Here is an 8,448-nt window from a genome sequence, read left to right as displayed (position 1 = left end):
AATATTTATTTTTATCATATTCAAAAAAGACAATTAAAACAAGACATATCTTGAAGCATATTCAGATTCAGATTGGTCTTTTATATAAAGATAGAAGATCTATTAAAAGTTTTTGAATTTATCTTGAAAATTCATAATATCATGAAAAACTAAACTAACAATTTCTAGATTTTATGTTGAATGAGAATATAGAAGTTTAATTATAAAGACTAAACCTGATCATTTTCTTGTTCCAACAAACTCTTTTATCACCAAGGCTAGCCAAATGGATGATGATGTTATCCGAATATGATATAGTCTACAGGTACAAAAATTCATCAAATGAAGCATTTTTGTAGACTTCCTTGCTTACCAACCCATCATTGTTGACTCAAAAGACAAACTTGAATTTCCCGATGAAGGAATTATGAGTATAAGATTAGACACATGGAAATTAATATTTGAAGGAGATTCCGGAAAGTAGAGTTATAGAATTGAGATTTTGTTAGTTGACCTTAAAGGACGTACAACCCAATATACATAAAACTCGAATATCCCGTCATCAATAACAAGGCCAAATACGAGGCATGCCTCTCAGGTCTCAAATTGGCATATGAAATAGGGGTAACTAAGCTAGAAGTCGTTGGTGACTCTAACTTTATCGTATGCTAAGCTAGTGTCACGTGGCAAGTTAAAGGGAAAAACTTGAAACTCTACCACGCCCACTTGACCAAACTCATGAATAAATTCGATCAAGAATCATTTATTCACGCTCCAAGAAGCCAAAACCGCTTCGCGGATGCTCTGGATATTTTGGCAACCATTAATCAAATTCCTAACAAAATTAAAGTCAAACCTATAAAAATTCGAAAAAAGCAATGACCTTCTTTTGAATCAAGAGCATCAACTTCTTTTTAGAATGCTACTAAACCCTGGTACGATACTCTCTAGAAGTACATTGTGTATGGAAAATACCCTTCCCATTCCTGAGTTAAGGAACGACGGGCGTTGTGCCAATATTTCACCAACTATGCTTGGATTGCCAATAGGCTAACATGCTCTACATAAATAATCCTGAATCTAAGAGAATCATGGAAGAAGTGCATGTAGGGACATGTGGCCCACACATGAATGAAATGGATTTTGCCAAGAAAATACTCAATCTAGGATATTATTGGCAAAACTCAAAAAAGAATGTGTGAGTTATGTAAAGAGTTGACATCAATGCCTAATATATGCTAACCTGAAACATACACCGGTCTCGCTCCTCTACAACATGACATCTACATGTCCCTTTTCTATATGGGGCATCGACGTAATCGGGAAAATATATCCCCACGCGTCAAATGGACATGAGTTTATACTCATCTCTATAAACTACTTCACCATGGGTTGAAATAGCCTCCTAAAAAGTCTTGAAATCATCTCAAGTGGAAAAGTTCATCCAAACTAGCATCATCACTAGATATGAAGTTCCTCACGCCCTGATTTCAGACAAATGTCGACACTTCCAAGGGAAAGTATTGCAACTTCTTAACGAGTTCAAAATCGAGTATCACAAATCATCATCTTAATAACCCCAAACAAATAGTGTGGTGAAAGAGACAAATAAAAATGTGATTAGGATCATGAAAAAGATGACTAGTACGTAAAAGGACTGACACGAGAAGTTGTCATATGCCTTATGGGATATCGTACCACCGCTCAAACTTTAGCGGATGAGACTCCTTACTCTTTGGTTTACGGCATGGACGTTGTACAACTCATCGAAATAGAGATTCAAACTCTAAAAATACTCTTACAGAGTCATGTCATAGATGAAGACTAGCTCAAATCTCGATATGACTAACTAACGTTAATGGAGGATAAGAGGTTAAACGCTTTGTATAAAACCAAACCTATTACTACAAACGCATGTCAGATACTTTCAATAGGAAGGTCAAACCTAAAACCTCAAAGAAGGTGATATACTCCTCAAAAGGATCTAGGAACTCCTAGACCACAAGGGAAAGTTTCGATCCCAATGGGAAGGACCCTTCCTACTTAAGAAAATCCTCTTTGGAGGAGAAGTCCGCCTATATAACGTAGAAGGAAAAGAATCATTGATCCAATCATTCTCAATGTGATTAAAATATATTTTGTATATTATCAAGTATCTCAGAACGGTTTAAAGTTCGACATTGAAACAAGTTTATCTCAACATAATCAAATCTCATGTTTTGTATAACTTGCAAAATGGAAAAAAGACTCATGTCCGAACTACGAGGACCTGATTCTTTTCAGTATAAAAAAAATAAAGGAGAAAAAATACGTAGGAAACGTGCATATTTGCGGGCCTGGTCTCACTTACATTAATAAAACCCCTAGTCCCTTCCTCAAGAGAAAGAAAATCTTTTGATTAAGGAAGAAAACATTGATCTCATCCTAGAGCCGATGTTTCGGATTTTGGAAACAAGTAGGGGCAAAGCTAAAAGTATCACTTCCTTTAGAGTGATATTCTTAGAAACAAAACCGATGATTTCACAACCCTCTTTGATTCTGCAGGTCTAGATATTGGTTTCGTGTTTCATAAATCTCGTGTGTACTCATTTGATCCATAGTGATTCCTAGTTGCGTTCCACTGCCCACAGACACTTGAAGGTTAAATATTTGTTCCACTCGACACATTTTTTAAGGCCGATGCTTCCCTCCTCCTTCTGTTTACAGAAAGAGGTCCATTTGACTTTCTTTCCTCCTCTTCCGCTACATCCCAAATGAAGTTCATCATCAGCGTATCAAGCTCCTTCATTACTTTCTTTGGAATGACCACCTGCTGCGCCCAGTAACCAACTATGCCCATGACTATACTCTTGATAAGCTCAATCCTCCATACATAAGAAAGTTTCTTCACTACCCAACCAGATATCGTGTTTTTTACCTTTTTAATCAGCGGCTTGTAGTGTGATATCTCAATATGTTTCGCGGTTAACGAAATCCCTAAATACCTTACGGGAAAACTGCCTTCAGCTATGCCCATGATGTTGAAGATGTCCTACATTGTTTTGTCTTTCATGCCTCCGTAAAATGCCACACTTTTTCTTTCGTTAATAGTAAGACCTGTTGTAACCTCAGGAAAAAAAAACGTTAGTGCAACCCTAATAGTTTTAATGGAATCAACATCAATGTGCGCTAAGATGAACATATCATTAGTAAAGCATAACTAGGCTATCTCCTCTACCTCACAAAAAGGGTGAAAGATGTATGGACGACTCATTTGGAACATCGCAAAGATGCTCTCAAAGATCTTAATGATAGCTACAAAAAGGTAATAAGAGAGGGGGTCCCCTGCCTCACCTTGTTTTCACCCTTGAAGTTGCCTTTATGGACTCCATTGACGCTAATAAAAAAATAGGTTGAAGAAATGTATTGCATAATCCAATCAATAAAAATCATTGGAAAAGAATAAACAAACAGAAAATCATACTTGATGAGATGATAAAAAAGTTTGTTGGAACAAGAAATGAATCGAGTTTAGTCTTTATACATACTTGATGGGGTGGGCTTGCACGTAGTGTTTCAATCTTTTGGTTACCCATGCTAAGACCCAAATGATTTTATTAGATAGAGTGGAATTAAGTTCACACCCGATCATCTTTTTACTAATGTAGTACACAATCGTTTTGAGTTTATTCTCATTTTATTAAGGCAACAGGCTTCCCATAGCTGTGTTTGTTATAGTTAGGAGTATGATAAGAGGAATGTCGGCTTTGGACAGCATGCGTATGGGAAAAGATTTTAAATAATCTTTGATTATGTCAAACGCTTATTGACAGTCTTCATCCCATACAAACTTATGGTCGTTTTCAGTAGCTTAACCATTGGATCGCATGTCATGGTAAGCTTACTAATGAATCGATGAATGTATTGGATTTTACCCAAAAATCCTTGGACCTATCTTTCATTTTGAGGGACCAACATAGCCGTGATTTCTTCAATCTTAGAGGGATTGGCTTCGATGCCCCTTTTTGTGAATAAGAAGCCTAACATTTTACTAGTTGTGACTCCGAAGGTGCATTTCTTTGGGTTGAATTGTAGTTGATATTTCCTGATTCATTACATGAATTTTTCAAGATTTAGGACATGTCCTTCTCGATCCTTTGATTTGACAATCATGTCGTTGAAGTATATTTCCACTTTCTTGTGGATCATGTCATGAAGGATCATGGTAGCTACCCTTCGATATGTGGCTCCCGCGTTCTTAAGACCGAAATGCATGACCCTATAACAAAATGTTCCAACCTCTATTATAAACGTGGTCTTTTCCTTGTCTTACGGGGCCATCTGGATTTGATTGTATCCTGAAAGTCCGTCCATGAATGATAACAATTCATGACCGACGTCATGATCTACTAGTATGTCGATGTGTACTTGTGTCTTTTCCTTTCTCGGGAAATGACTTGAAGGTGGAGTAGCTTTATTTGATTTTCCCTCTTTTCCTTCCTTCTCGATAGCGTTGTCGAGGTTAATGCCAATATTTTATTAATTTCTTCAAAGTTTGGAAATTTTTGATGGCGAGGCCAACTTATTATTGTCCATTAACGTTTTCCAAAATCATCTCGATTTCTCTTTTTTGAACTCCTTCGATAGTCAACATATTCGGCTGATTTAAAGCCCAAAATGATCACCTAACGATACTGATCCTTTCTCCTTATCAAAAAAGGGTTGATTAATCCCTATTATGGCGACTTAAGCCAAGTTGACCGATTCAAGCCACTAGAAGCCTCCACCAACTCAGGGCAGCTATAAATAGATCCCCTTAGTCGTTCCCAAATGAGAGAATCTAATCTTCACTCTCAAATCGCGATTTACAGAAAATCCTCCATTAAAGCTCAAAGCTTCTGGATTTTTAGAAAATCTGTTTAAAGCCTTAAAGTTTGGATATGAGCATCTTAAAAGTTTCCATAAGGATCAAGGAGTTCTCTCCAATCCTTAGTAAGGTTCCAATATCCTCTAATTCATATTTATAGTTTGAATTTGAAATTTTTATATTTCAAATTGCATAAGATTGTATGCTTTTTATTTAATGGATGGAAACTGATCCTATGATCATTTAAAAACTATCTGGATAGGATAGAACGATCAATCGATCTAAATAACAAAAACCCAAATTTGAATTTAAAAACTAAAAAAACAGGTTTGCTGTTCTAGGGTTATTTATGTTGAATCACAGCCCAAAAAACTTCCCAACATGATTTTAATGATGTTGGGCAACTTTTTGGATCATGTTTGATCCATCCCGATCATGTTTGATCAAAATAAAAAATTTCAAATTAGATTAAAAGTTTTGAGTTATTGAATTGGTCAAAACGAACAGCCAATGTTCTTATTTTTTTACCAATAAATTATATATAGTAGTATAAGGAAGCTATTGGATAGCTCCTTACACTTCAAAACAACTTCAAAATCAAAAACCCGATTTTTGATCACAAACGGTTTTGAACAAATTGATTATCATCCAGGTCAATCGATACCTTGAGATGATGATCAACATGTTCCTGTAAGGTTTGTGAAGCTATCCAAGCTCTTAGATCAAAGAATCAGAACTAGAAAAATGAATTTAAAAACCTACACTTTTGTGTTCTTGGGAATCGAGAGGTCCGACCGAGGATTGTTAGCCTAGGACCGATTGGTCCGACCGAGGATACATGGCCCGTACCAAAACCAAGGATCGATAAATTTGAACCTATGACTAAGACCTAAGACCAATGTTCTTGAGCTAGGACCGAGAAATCCGACCGAGGATTTTCACCTATAACCGAGAGATCCGACTTAGGACCGAGAATCTTAAACCCTAGAACTGAGAGGTCCGACCTTGGGATAGAGAATCCTAAACCCTAGGACTGAGAAGTCTGACCTTGGGACCAAGAATCCCAAACACTAAGACGGAGAGGCCCGACCTTAAGACCAAGAATCCCAATATTTAGGACCGAGAGGTCCAACTTATAGATCGAGAATCCTAAACCCCAGGACCGAGAGGTCCAACCTTGGGACCGAGAATCTCAAACCCTAGGACCGATAATCCCAAACCCTAAGACCGAGATATTTGACATTGTGACCGAGAATCACAAACCCTGGGACCGAGAGGTCCGACATTGTGACCGAGAATCCTAAACCTAAGGACTGAGAAATCTGACCTTGGGACCGAGAATCTCAAGCTTAGGAATAATAGCTCCCGCACATAGGACAGAAAGACTTAGCCTAGAGCTAGCCTAGGTTTGAGAGGTTTATAAACATCGACCGAGATATTTAGCATCCGGTTAACCTAGGACCGATAGGTTTATACACATAAACTGGTAGGATTTACCAAGGATAAAACCTAGACTCCTTAGCACCTTGATCGATGGTCTTCAGTACTTATACTGAAGATCTCGAACCTCGATTAAGAGAATCCTCAACCCGGACAGAGGGTCTGTTGACATCGATCGATAAAATTGAACCATAGGCTTAGGACTCTGGTCATAAGACCTGCTTGGTTCCACTTTTCAAAATCTAAAATTATTTTTATAATTTTTAGACTCCAAATCATTTTCTAAAACTCCTGAAAAAATAGAAAAAGCATTTAAAATATTTTTGTGATATTTCCACAAAAATATTCCGACAAAGGCTTGTTTAATGTTTACATATAAACCGTAATGTCTTTAAAAATGACTAATATTCTTCAGGTATTTTCTCCTAAGTTATCATCCACAATAGGTACCAGCATTTATATATTGTTCGTTCAAGGCCCTAGGCCAAATTCTTTATCCTACTACGTTCGTTTTGCTAAATCTTATTTTTGGTTCATCATCTCACGTTTGAGCGAGACAACTCTTGAAAGATTATTCTTCTCTCCCAATTTACGAGTTTCGAGAGGAAAGTGGGTTAATGAATTTTTAGCAAATCAAATAGGTAAACAAACGTTTTTCAAAATAAATTAACAACATTTTATTAACTATCATGAATCATGTGTATTTGCAAGGATAAAAATATATTCAAAATATTATTTATATATAAATATTTAGATAAAATTAATATTATTCAAATCTAATTAATTTAAAATTGGTTTTAGTTTTGAAAAATTAAGTTTAATCTTAACTTAATGTTAACATATATTTTATCCCCTCAACACACCACTTAACGCCTCAATTAACCACCATCTTTTGACTCACATTTTTTCATATGCCTTTTTTATCCCCTTGGGGAACCACCAACCAATTATAGTGGACCTCAATTTATGACATATCTCTTACCTCTCATCAAACTTAACCACCAATTTTAATTCCGACCTCACACTCGACAAACCACCTACCACTCACCTGACCTTTATCTCGTGACCTCACACTTTCAAATGCTCGTCAAACCAACCAATAATTTCGACCTCACACTCGACAAATCACCCATCACCCGACCTCCATCTCGCGGCCTCACACTTTCGAATGCTCGTCAAACCAACAACTAATTTCGATATCACACTCGACAAACCACCCACCACCCAACCTCCATTTCGTGACATCACATATTCAAATGCTCTCCATACCAACCACTAATCTGACCTCACACTCAACAAACCACACACCACCCGACCTACATCTTGTGACCTCACACTCGACAAACAACTTACTATCTGACCTCCATCTCGTGACCTCACTCTTCTAAATACTCGTCAAATCAACCACTAATTCTGACCTCACACTCGACAAACCACCCACTACCCGACCTTCATCCTATGATCTCATATTTTCAAATACTCTCGTTAAACTAATAACTAATTCCGACCTCACTCGACAAACCACCCACCACCCGACCTCCATCTCGTAACCTCATATTTTCAAATGCGTTAAACCAACTAATAATTGTGACCTCGCACTCAACAAACCACCCACCACACGGCTTCCATCTCGTGACCTCACACTTTCAAATTCTCGTCAAACCAACTAATAATTCTGACTTCACACTCGACAAACCAACAATAATTCTGACCTCATACTCGACAAACCACCCACCACCCGACCTCCATCTCGGGACCTCACACTTTTAAATTCTCTCCAAACTAACTAATAATTCCGACCTCACACTCGACAAACCACCACCACCCGACCTCCATCTTATTATTTTATGTATGTATATATATTTTGTATTTAATATTTATAAGCAATTAGTTAATTTTATATTAAACAAAAAATTATTTATGCTAATAAAGAAAATAATACATATATATATAATGAAAAAAATATATATAATAAAAGATAAAATGTACTTATACAAAATTAATGATGAAAAATAATATAATATATAAGGTAACTACATTTAATATATATATATATTATACAAATTATTAATAAAAAATATATATTATGATTAGAGAGAATATATATATAATTTAAACACGTTTTTGACATGTTTAACACGTTTTCACACTTAAAACACATTTTACACGTTTAACATGTTTTC

The sequence above is a fragment of the Impatiens glandulifera genome, chromosome 6, assembly GCF_907164915.1.
Source record: "Impatiens glandulifera chromosome 6, dImpGla2.1, whole genome shotgun sequence".
Lineage (NCBI taxonomy): Eukaryota > Viridiplantae > Streptophyta > Magnoliopsida > Ericales > Balsaminaceae > Impatiens > Impatiens glandulifera.
This window is presented reverse-complemented; position numbering follows the sequence as displayed.